Below are 10,345 nucleotides of genomic sequence, written 5' to 3'. Positions count from 1 at the left end.
AGGTTATCCATTTTAAGATAGAAACTAACCCATTTTCAGCATCTTCAACTCTTCACCTGTCATCCATTTGCTCTTAAGGAGAAGATTGTTCACCCCATTCACTAAAGTTTATGGTTACTCAGAGTGTAATTCTAAAATATAAAAGATTAAAGATAAGAGGTCTTATTACAAGCCTGCTTACCATGTTCATAGGAAAATAGTTTGACTGACATTACCAACACAGCCTATCAAAACAGGGTAATGGGTTGAAATTTCAAGACAAGAGGTCTCATCACGAGCCAGCTTGTTCAGTTAAATTATTACCAGTGAATGGCATTGTCAACAGCTGGCCACCAAACCAGGACAATGGCTTTTTATCTTATCAATGACAAAGAAGGAAAAACAGATGAAAAATAAAATATGAGAACATGTTCTGGATTCATTTTGTTAATCACACTCTTATGTGAATGGAAAAGTGGACAATACTATGGTTAAAAGGTATCCCTGTCGAGACTATAAATGTTTGCTGGCAACAGAGGCTCTACCTATGACAGAGGGGTTAATCATAAAATCTGATTTGGGAAAGTTTTCTGTTTTATCATTATAAACCAATAAAGGCCTATTTTAAAAACTTAGAATGTATTTATTTTCTTGAAACTAAATAGGAAGAAGTTAACAGAATAAGTTCACTTTGTTCAGAACGCATGGATATCCAGTTATATTAGAAGTTTCCCCTTCTGATTGAGTTTCTATTTTGGAAAAGCTTAAGTGTTTGTATTAGTTTCAGAGATAACTGGTTCTTCCAGCGAATCGCCAATTGTTGTGCTCTGCAACAACCCCCCATTTCATAACATTTTCATTCACAAAAGAAATTAACATATGGAATGGGTCCCTTTTAAAAATTAATTGGCATCAATGCTTTTGTGTTCAGAAAGGTATGATAATCAAATGAGTTTATGTATTTAAGCCTTTTTGAATAATAGTGTTCCAATAATAAAACAATCTTTTGTTATTGCGATAAAGCGATCGCAAGATCACATATCGCAATGACATGAGAAATACATTAGAATGGCACCTTGGTCTCCGCCGATGCGATATCGCTGTCAGCGATCGGCGATATTACATGCACACCTAATAAGGGCACATAACTCACGCCCCGACGCGACGCGATATCGGCGATCGGCTATCGGCGCTGCCTCATGTGGGAAAAAAAAACGCTTTAAGTTATAAACCCCGACCCGATGCGATATCGCTATCGGCCGTCGGCAGAATCCCATGCACTTGAATAAGGCGCCCGGGTCTTACCCCCGATGCGATGCGATATCGCAATCGGAAATCGGCAAATCACTTTATATGCACCTTGTTATGATTCCACGCGCTAGTCCGATGCGATGTTGCAATCGGCACTCGGCAGGATCTTTTTCTAATGATTGTGCAACATCTATTCCCCGATGCGATGCGATATCGCTCATCGGCGGTCGGCATTCTCGAAAAGTCATCACTTAAAGCCTTAAAGTTATATTGATATCCGGTTGATAAAGCGCAAATTTCAAAATGCCGTCAAATGCAGGGATAAGGTAATGCATATGTATTTAAAACTTTGCCCCTTCGATTAACGAACACCTGCGTTTAACCGCCAAAATATCTGTTGCACGCTTAAGGGGGTCATTCAGCCGGATAACGGAGTAATAGTCATTTAATGGGTAGGAGGCCTTAAACCACCATTAATGCATCTGCAATATCTTCCCAGTGATTGGATTCGCAGCCACTTTTGAGAATTAATCTCACCACGCTTCAAATGATATATCTTTCCCGTTATGGATTGTCATTGTTATTTCCTTGTTACGATTTCTCTTGCATTTGTGTAGAATTCATCTGTTGAGAGAAGCCTGAGCATGATGGGGAAGAAATCCAAGAGGACTGCGGGCTCCGCTGCTACATCTGTTGCAGGACAAGATGCCGCAGATAAGAAGAAAGGCCTAATTTCAGACACTACGTGCACTGGTCTCACTAGGACTTCATGGCAGGGCACATATAATCTATTAGAGGCTGAGCAACCAAAAGTGACAGTAACAGAGGCTAGTGTGGATGTACTAAAGAAGTCCGATGCTACTCTCAAAGAGTTGGCCGACTCCTTTCTTCACAGGATAGCAGCCAGAGAGCAGGTCCTTCCCTACACTGATGTAGTGCGCTGGGCCATCGAGGAAATTCCAATCTTCGATAGAACGTTTAGCACAAGGGATGGAAGGATTTTCGGGTCCTTCAAGCCAGAGCATCTAAGGCAAATGTATCATTTTCCCGAGGCAGAGAAAATCTACAACAAAGCTTTCGTGGAGAAATTTGCAGCCGAAAATGAAGTGCAATCCGAGCCCATTCGGGATTGGAGGCAGAATCCGGCCAAACACAAGCACGAAAGTTCGGGTAATTACTCCGTCGATTCTTTGGCTTCTCCCTATTGCTATGCGGGGATTATGATGTGTAGGCTATGGGGGTTACATGACTCTGCTAATTTCGACATAGAAATGGTTCCCCTGATGGAAGCAGCTGTTAATAGTATAATCATGGATTGGGCCACCATTCTTTCTGATAAGTTGGCAGTAGCGGTTCGTGACTTTAGAGCCAAATCCGTAGTCACCGAAAGGAGAATCCCAACATTTTATTATAGTGCTTACATTATGGATACTTTGTGTTTTAATTCTGAGTTTCCCATCCTCGGTTGGAGGTGGACCACCCAAGACCCATCACCCATTCATTTGTACCACCAGAAATTGTGGAAGTCCTCTTACAAGGACCATCTGTATCAAATTTGCAATGGTTTTATGGTTCCCATTCATTATTCCATTTTTGATCGGCCTATTCCCAAAATCTCTTATCTGGCTTCCTTCGACTTACCAGCTGTGGCAAGTTGGTTCAGAGAAGAGCATTTTACCTATGTTAGGGTTTTCGGGAGCCAAGCCAAGCCACATGTTCTTCCTTTATATGTTCCAGACAAATTGTTGGCCCGAGAAATCTCCTACCAGATTATGGCCGAGAGTGTCACACAAACTCTCAAGAAAGAAAAGAAGAGGGGCTGGCCCTCTTCTCCCTTGAGAATTGGTGTTTTTACTCTGCATGATCTCAAGCATGCAGAAAAAGAGGCAACAAAGATGCAAGCTTTATCCCTGGCCACTATCCCAAGCAGACTCTATGATCCAAATAAAACTGCCTACACTGCCCTAGAACAGGCCAAATTAACAAAAGTTGACCATCAAGAGGATATGTTTGATGACCTGTTCGTCGCCGCCGATACAATAGGCCAGGCCAAAGAGCTTGCTAGAATGAAATACAATGATGAGACGTTAACTGAGTTCAATAAACTTAGAGAGCAGAGGTTGCAAACTCTGCCTCTAGATTTATTGACAACAACCCCAGCGTCTTCCTCAAGCGAGCCTGGTCGGCAACAGACGAGCCAAACTCCTGTTACAACTAAGGAACAAAAGAAACAACAGAAGGAAAGGCAAAAGAAGCTGCAGGCAGAAAAGCAAAGAAAAGAGCAAGCTGAGAGGCTGAAGAAGGAGCAGATAGAAAAACAGCAGAAGGCGCAGAAGGATCAAGAACAGAGAAAGCAGAAAGAGATAGAGGAACAGAGGAAGACGGAAGAAGAGGAGAAACAAAAGAAAGAACTGGCAGATAGGCAGAAAAAGGAATTGGCAGATAGGCAGAAAAGGGAGCAAGAAGAGAGACAAAGAAAAGAGTTAGAGGAGCAGCAGAGGTTAGAACAAGAAAAAGAGCGGAGCAAATCCCAGACAGAGCAACATAAACAGACCTCCATTGATCCTGAATTGCTTAAACAATGGAACCAATTCGATTCCATTATCAGTGGAAAGGAAGGCTCCAAATACACAGACACCTCTAAAACAAGCGATGCACCAGATACCACTTCTTCTCAGGTTCTAAGCGGAACCAGCGGCCCACCCATTTCAAAGGATGTCAAAGTAATTACTAAAGACCCTTCCGATCAAATTGTTCTCCAGGTGGAAGATATTCCTCCCCTGGATGTTTTCTACAGCCCAAAGCATAAAGCCGTTGTTAAGTGCTCAAGGAAGAGACGAAAGCTTGATCAACCTTCTATCTTTCCTGAACAAACAGTCACGGGCAACGTAGTGTGGAAGGAGGAATGGGATCCCTCCGATGATCTAACAAAGCTGTCGCAGTATGCAGGAGCTTATTCTGCGGCGAGCATTGACAAGGCATCAGAGGTAAGTCTTCTATTAAAGACTAAGGATCAGGAGATTTTTACATTACAGGCAGAGGTAACCAGGGCGAAGCACAAGACAACGCAAGTAGAAGAGCAGTTGCTGGCACAACAGCAAGAGAACAATGTATTAACCCAGCAACTGCAGGCCGAAAAGCAGAGGATAGACCAGAGCGCAATCCAGAAGCAGAAAGAATTGTCGGAGGCAATGTCACAATTGAGAACGGAAAATGAGCTGATGATGAAATCAAAAGATGAGCAAATAGCTCAACTATTAGCACAGCTCGAAGACATCAAGGGCACCCAGAAAGTGGAGGATTTCATAGCAGAGGCAGCTCAAATAAATAGCGCATTAATATCTCCGATTAGAATCCTATGCCAACAACTTACTGAGGCTGAGCCATTATGCAAAATATCTACAGCAGTATGTCAGCAGATAGAGAAAGCCAGAAATGAGCTAGATCAGGCCGAAGAAACCATAGCCGGATATCTTGATTGGAAAGATTCTGATGTGGGGAAAGCGGCGAATTTGCCCAGAATCTATGAAACATACAAGGACATACACTTCACAGAATGGAACACTTAGGTGATGAAAGCAGAAAGGGCAGCTTCAAGGTGTAAAATGATTGCCAACAATATGATTGATTTAGTCAACAACACACTCTATTTGGCAAACATGATCTCCCAGTGCACACCTGGAAGCATAACAACAGCAAACATGATTGAACAAACAAGTTATCATGACTTGGAGGAGAAGGGAAGGTTAATCGCTGGAGTAAATACTTTAACCTCCGAGGCATATTGGCTCTTTCTAATCAAGCCACACGCTCAACGGTCGGCCCTCAAGTGTTTAACAGATGCTCTCGGATGCCTGATCCCCGACATTCAGGATGCCACATATGATGCCCAGCTCACTTCGCGTCTCAACACTCCACCGGAAGTAGAGCCAATGCTGGCGATATGTCAGCTAAGGTTTAAAGGCAAAGAGCCCACCTGATGAAGCATTGCCGCCGACTGCCAGATCGCCAAGAAAGATGGAAGAAATATTTATTGATGCCAATTTAATAGCTTTTCAGTTTCTTAGATATTTAGATTAGATTAGTATTTATAGACCCTTTCATTGTTTTGGAAAGGGTCGTAAAATTTTGTAATAGACTTAAAGGCTGAAGTTTGCACTACTGTGCTTCAGCCTATATTCTTTTGTGAAACTCGACCGATAGTTCTTAATTTAACGGGAAGGCTGTTTTATACAATTGCGCACTATTGTCTTTTGTTTGGAATGCTTTCTGGGTTGAAGGAAGGACTGCGACATAGCGATTAATATACTGGATTGTTAAGCAGCTTACATGGTACTTTTATCTTCATCTGTGTTCTTTCCTCTTATATGAATTGCTGTGTTATTATTTTTGCTATTGTTGAATACATGTATGCGCTATAACAACAAATCTCCATGTCGTTCCACTATTGGATGTTTTGTGATATGTCTTCTCTTTTAATCATGCATGTATCAATGATATGAATGACAAGGTGTAGTAATTCGCTGTCATCGCTCTGCATAACTAATTATGCAGAGCAATCTTAAATGATTTAAACATCTATGCTTTAGCGTTAGAGTCATCTATATGCCTGCCTTGGAGCACAGATTATCAAACGCTACGCTTTAAAAATTGATAAGTCCCGGGATTAGATTATAGTTAGTATATTTCGCCGATAGTTTTAGTTGTTCGCTTATCACCATCATATCCCATAAGTCACTCATCCATCCCGTTTACTTATAATTCTTGGGAAACTGGTCCCATTATCCCCAGTCGGAGCGACTATTCCAAACGGAAAAGGAGCTGTACTAAGGTCCGGACCGGGTGGTTTCCCCAATGTTGTTGCAACGATTTTTGGGGCATCAACAGGTCTTCAATCTCGTCTGATCTTCACTCTAAGTACAAGTTGATCCATGTGAGAAATGTTTTGAAGTCGAACATGGAAAGACATCGCTTGATTACCAGTCAATGATGTAAACTGTTAACAAGCGCGAGAGGAATCACCGATAATGATAATGACCCTCAAGGTACTGCAGTACAATTCACGTGGTGTGAATAAAGGACTTGGCGTCGAACACCACACAAAATATTTCGGTCGAAGGTCATTGATGTATACCTGTCGCCGAAAGTGAGAAACTTGCCATTGAGGCATGCAAGCTTCAAAGTACTGAAGGGGGTGTTCCTAGATCAACTTCTTGGATAATGAGCTGATGTCGACAAGAAGCGATCCGTCAAAGGAGGGCCTTGATGTATCCCACATCAGTGACACGGAACGGAGCAAATGATTTTGATGGAGGTTAAAACGATCTAATGATATATGGTTCAGGGTGGCGGTCATGAAAGAATGAAGGATAATGTATGGTAGTGGATGGGACACGGTTGACTTCTCTGGATGACTTCTCTTGAACATATCGGCGACACTTGTGTGATGGATTGGTAGCATTTACCCCAAAGGTGGATGGTATGGCGAGACCATGGTGATGTGACCGGTGAATGAAACAACCCAACCCGACTCAGGCACGAAGCGGAAGTGTCATGTTCAAGAGCGACTTGCTACCAATAAAATTTCTTTGAGTTTCTTCCCAATTTTTCCCCAGTCATTGCTGACCAGTACCTCTTTATTTTTGTCAAGCTTGAGGAGGATAACATATGCTTGTTCTATAATTTTCCCTTCGGGCAAACCCATCGCTATGTTTTAACGAGCCTAGCGATAGTGAAACTCGTTCTCGTCTAAAGACAAGTTTGTCGCTATTAATCTTTTTAACGAGTCTAACGACAAAGATAACTCGGTCCTTTTCATTTTTAGAGAGTCTGAAAAGGTACGTAAAGTTAACTCCGAAAGTCCTTTTTCGTCATCTAATCCCTTAGGTCCGAAAAAGTATAAAACAATACAGAAGGGATGAATTTTCGATAGTTTTAACGAGCCGAACAAAACAAGCGCTCGATCTTTTTGTGCAATAATCCCTCAGGTCCAAAAAGATTAAAATCTAGAGGAGGGATAGCTCTTCCGGTCGCTTTAACGAGCTGGAAGGCCAAAACTCGGCAATCTTTTCATATTTTACGAGTCAAATGAAAAGAGCTTAAAGAAGACTCGTCTTTTGAGGAATGAGTGATAAACTGGGTAGCAGCTAATTCCAGGTAAGGGTTGGACTTTTCCAAGCATGGCAATGTCACAAGGATGGCTAGTGAAATCACTCTTCACAGCTGTTCCTCAAAATGGGTAAACAATCAAATGGAGGTGAATGATCGGCCAATGGAAAAGTGGAGGTGACGGTGCAAACACGACCAAGGCTTTAATGGCTGATAAATTTACATTCATGGTGGTTATTTACCGGAGGGTAGTTCATTTTTTAACGAGCTTAAACGCGGATTGAAACACTTGCTCGATCTTATGTTTATTTTTTAACGAGCATGAACTATGCACTAAAACTGCTCGATCTTATGTTTATTTTTTAACGAGCATGAACTATGCGCTAAAACTGCTCGATTAATCCAGTCATATGATAAGAATGTCTCATTTAAGATTCCATTTTTTATGGAGCTTGCGCCTTACAAAGCTTTGCTCCAGAATCCTTTCTTTATGCAAGTTTGGAAACGACTAATCCTACGAGTTTAAAGGGTTAGACCTACAGGTTTAAAGGGAGGACCTAAAAATTTAAAAAATAAATAGCCACCCCTTGCTTGCACTCCAAAAGGTTTGCATGCCCCCAGGTATAAAACAGAGTTTCAAGGTTACCCCTACTTCACTTCCGCTAAAACAATTGTTTTACCGAGAGAGGCCTACCTCTTTCAGGTTACCCAAAGATTGTTCTATTAATCTTTCAAATAAAACACTTCTTCGGTGATGTATACCGAGATAGACAAAGGTGAGTGATAACGAGCGCCACACACATAACTTTGACAAAAGAATCTTATTCTAGAACAACCCCTCTTCCAATCACGGATGGGGTACGGACTAGTCATATTCTCCCGCGGAAACCTACCTTATACCCAAAGTTTTCCTGCCGAAGCAGACCAGGATGCATGCCCCCTGGGTTCCAGTCATATCCCTCCGAATTACTCGCGCTCATCGGGAGGACGGACTGTGGGTTGAGACATTTCTTGCGTGAAGAGACCATTTAGGGAAGGTATATGACTATTTGCGATGCATGATCCGGGAAATGAAAGCTGGTCCACGAGCTTGACCACTCTTCCTTCGTGCGGAAAACACATTACTCTAAAGAGTGAGGAGATGATGGCTCCCATGCAATATATATAGTCTAGTCCAAGGAGTAGGTTATAATCCAAGGGTCCTTGAATGACCATCACGTTCATTTGAACGGTCTTCCCTTTCAATGTTATGGGCACATTGGGGAGTATCCCTAAAGGTCGACTGGTTCCTTTATCAAAGCCTGTCAGATTTCTCATTTCAGGCAAAAGAGATGGCGAACTAAGCGCTTTCCAAGCAGTAGAGGAAAGGATACTCACAGACGCCCCATCATCAATGATGGTGCCAGCCATGACCATTCTGTATATTTGGACGATAATTCTGAATGGTGTGCTTGCTGGCAAACGGGGTCTGCCTAGTTGGTTCCAGTCGAAGGAGACAACTAGGTTGCTTGGTGGTGGGACCGAGTAGACGGCCGGGTATCGCTCTGACGAACTTCCTTCCTGCGATAAAGGAATGGGGGGATTGCCCCCGTGCTCGTCGGAGTCTGTGTTGATGAAGAGAATTTGGATGGTGTCATCCTTATTCTCCTCAGTGACTGTATCATTCGAAGATAAAACCTCTGAAGGCAAGACCGGGTCAACTGCCGCCTCGACCTTTTGACTTTCGTCGGGTATGGATTCAGCTGGTTCATCTTCAATGACTGGCGCTTCAGCTGACCACTTGAGCGGGCCAGCTGGATTTTCAACTAACGAAGGACTCGGCAAGAGTTTTTTATATCCAGGAGGAAGTCATAACGGTGAAACCGGACGATCATCCAAAACTCTTTTAGCTTCGTCTAAGAAGGGACAACGGTGGATGGCGTGATTGCCTTCGCACAGTCTACAGGGAGATCTAGCTCTCCCTTTTTGTCCTGGGACTTCACTTTCGCTAGTTGACGGTGTGCTTTCAACATGGCTATCAGAGGTTGACGCCACCGGATTGTGCAAACGGGGAGACCAGTCCCTTAGTATCCGAGGGATGCAAGGACAATCTCTGTGAAAGTGGTCTCCCTTGCATATGACACATGGCGATTTAGGCCTAGTCAGTGCTGTGTGTGGATTTTCGTTAGACGACACTTGTTTGCCCCCAGTCGCTTTTGGCTCCTTCTTCTTCTTCTCTTTCTTCTTCTTTTCCTTCTTCTCCTTAGGAACTTGGTTTTTAGTTTTACCAGTTCTGTCAAGCGAAGAGGAAGGGAGAGAGGAAGAATTAGAGGAAGTAGAAGGCTGGTGGGTAACTCTGGACTGGTCTAACTGCCGATTCGACTGTTCAGGAATAGTGGTGTTCTGAACGACATTTGTTGAGAAGAGCCAGACCGACAAGCCAATTGTCAGTCCTGGAAGCGACAATGTGGCCATATGGGGCGCACCAACATCTCCCCAAGAGGAGAAGGGACTAGGATATCCACCAAGGGGAATTCCTTGGTTGGTAGGCTCCATTTTCTCAACCTAAAGATCAACGCAGGAAAAAGGGTATGAATATTCCGTTTAAAATAAATTTTAACGACGCTTGGACACAACTTGCTTTTTCAATTTTAAAGAGTCGAGAAAAAGCAAAAGATGACTCTAGTCGCCTTCGATGTTTTAACGAGCCTGAAGTGACAAATGCTCGGATGGACTTTTTCCGTTATAGAGTCTAAAAAAGGCCAAAAGGAACTGCTCTGGAGTTCTAGTTAGAGGGTGTGCCAAACTTTTCGCAAAACCGCAGAATACTTTTTAAGGTACGGGCGGTCAATCTTCCCGAATGCTGTGTTCAGTGCATTGCGATCAGTAGGGCGGCCGACACAGCTTCCTATGGATAAAGGTTTTATGCCTATAGGGGTCTCCCAATATATACTCGACAGTACGTGGGAGCACAATCCGTACTGGTGCTTATCGTCTCTCAGGAGGAATCACCCAACCATCAGCGAGA

This window comes from Pinus tabuliformis, chromosome 2_2 (assembly GCF_031772625.1).
Source record: "Pinus tabuliformis cultivar Carrire ecotype Pingquan chromosome 2_2, CPIR1, whole genome shotgun sequence".
Taxonomy (NCBI): Eukaryota; Viridiplantae; Streptophyta; class Pinopsida; order Pinales; family Pinaceae; genus Pinus; species Pinus tabuliformis.
This window is presented reverse-complemented; position numbering follows the sequence as displayed.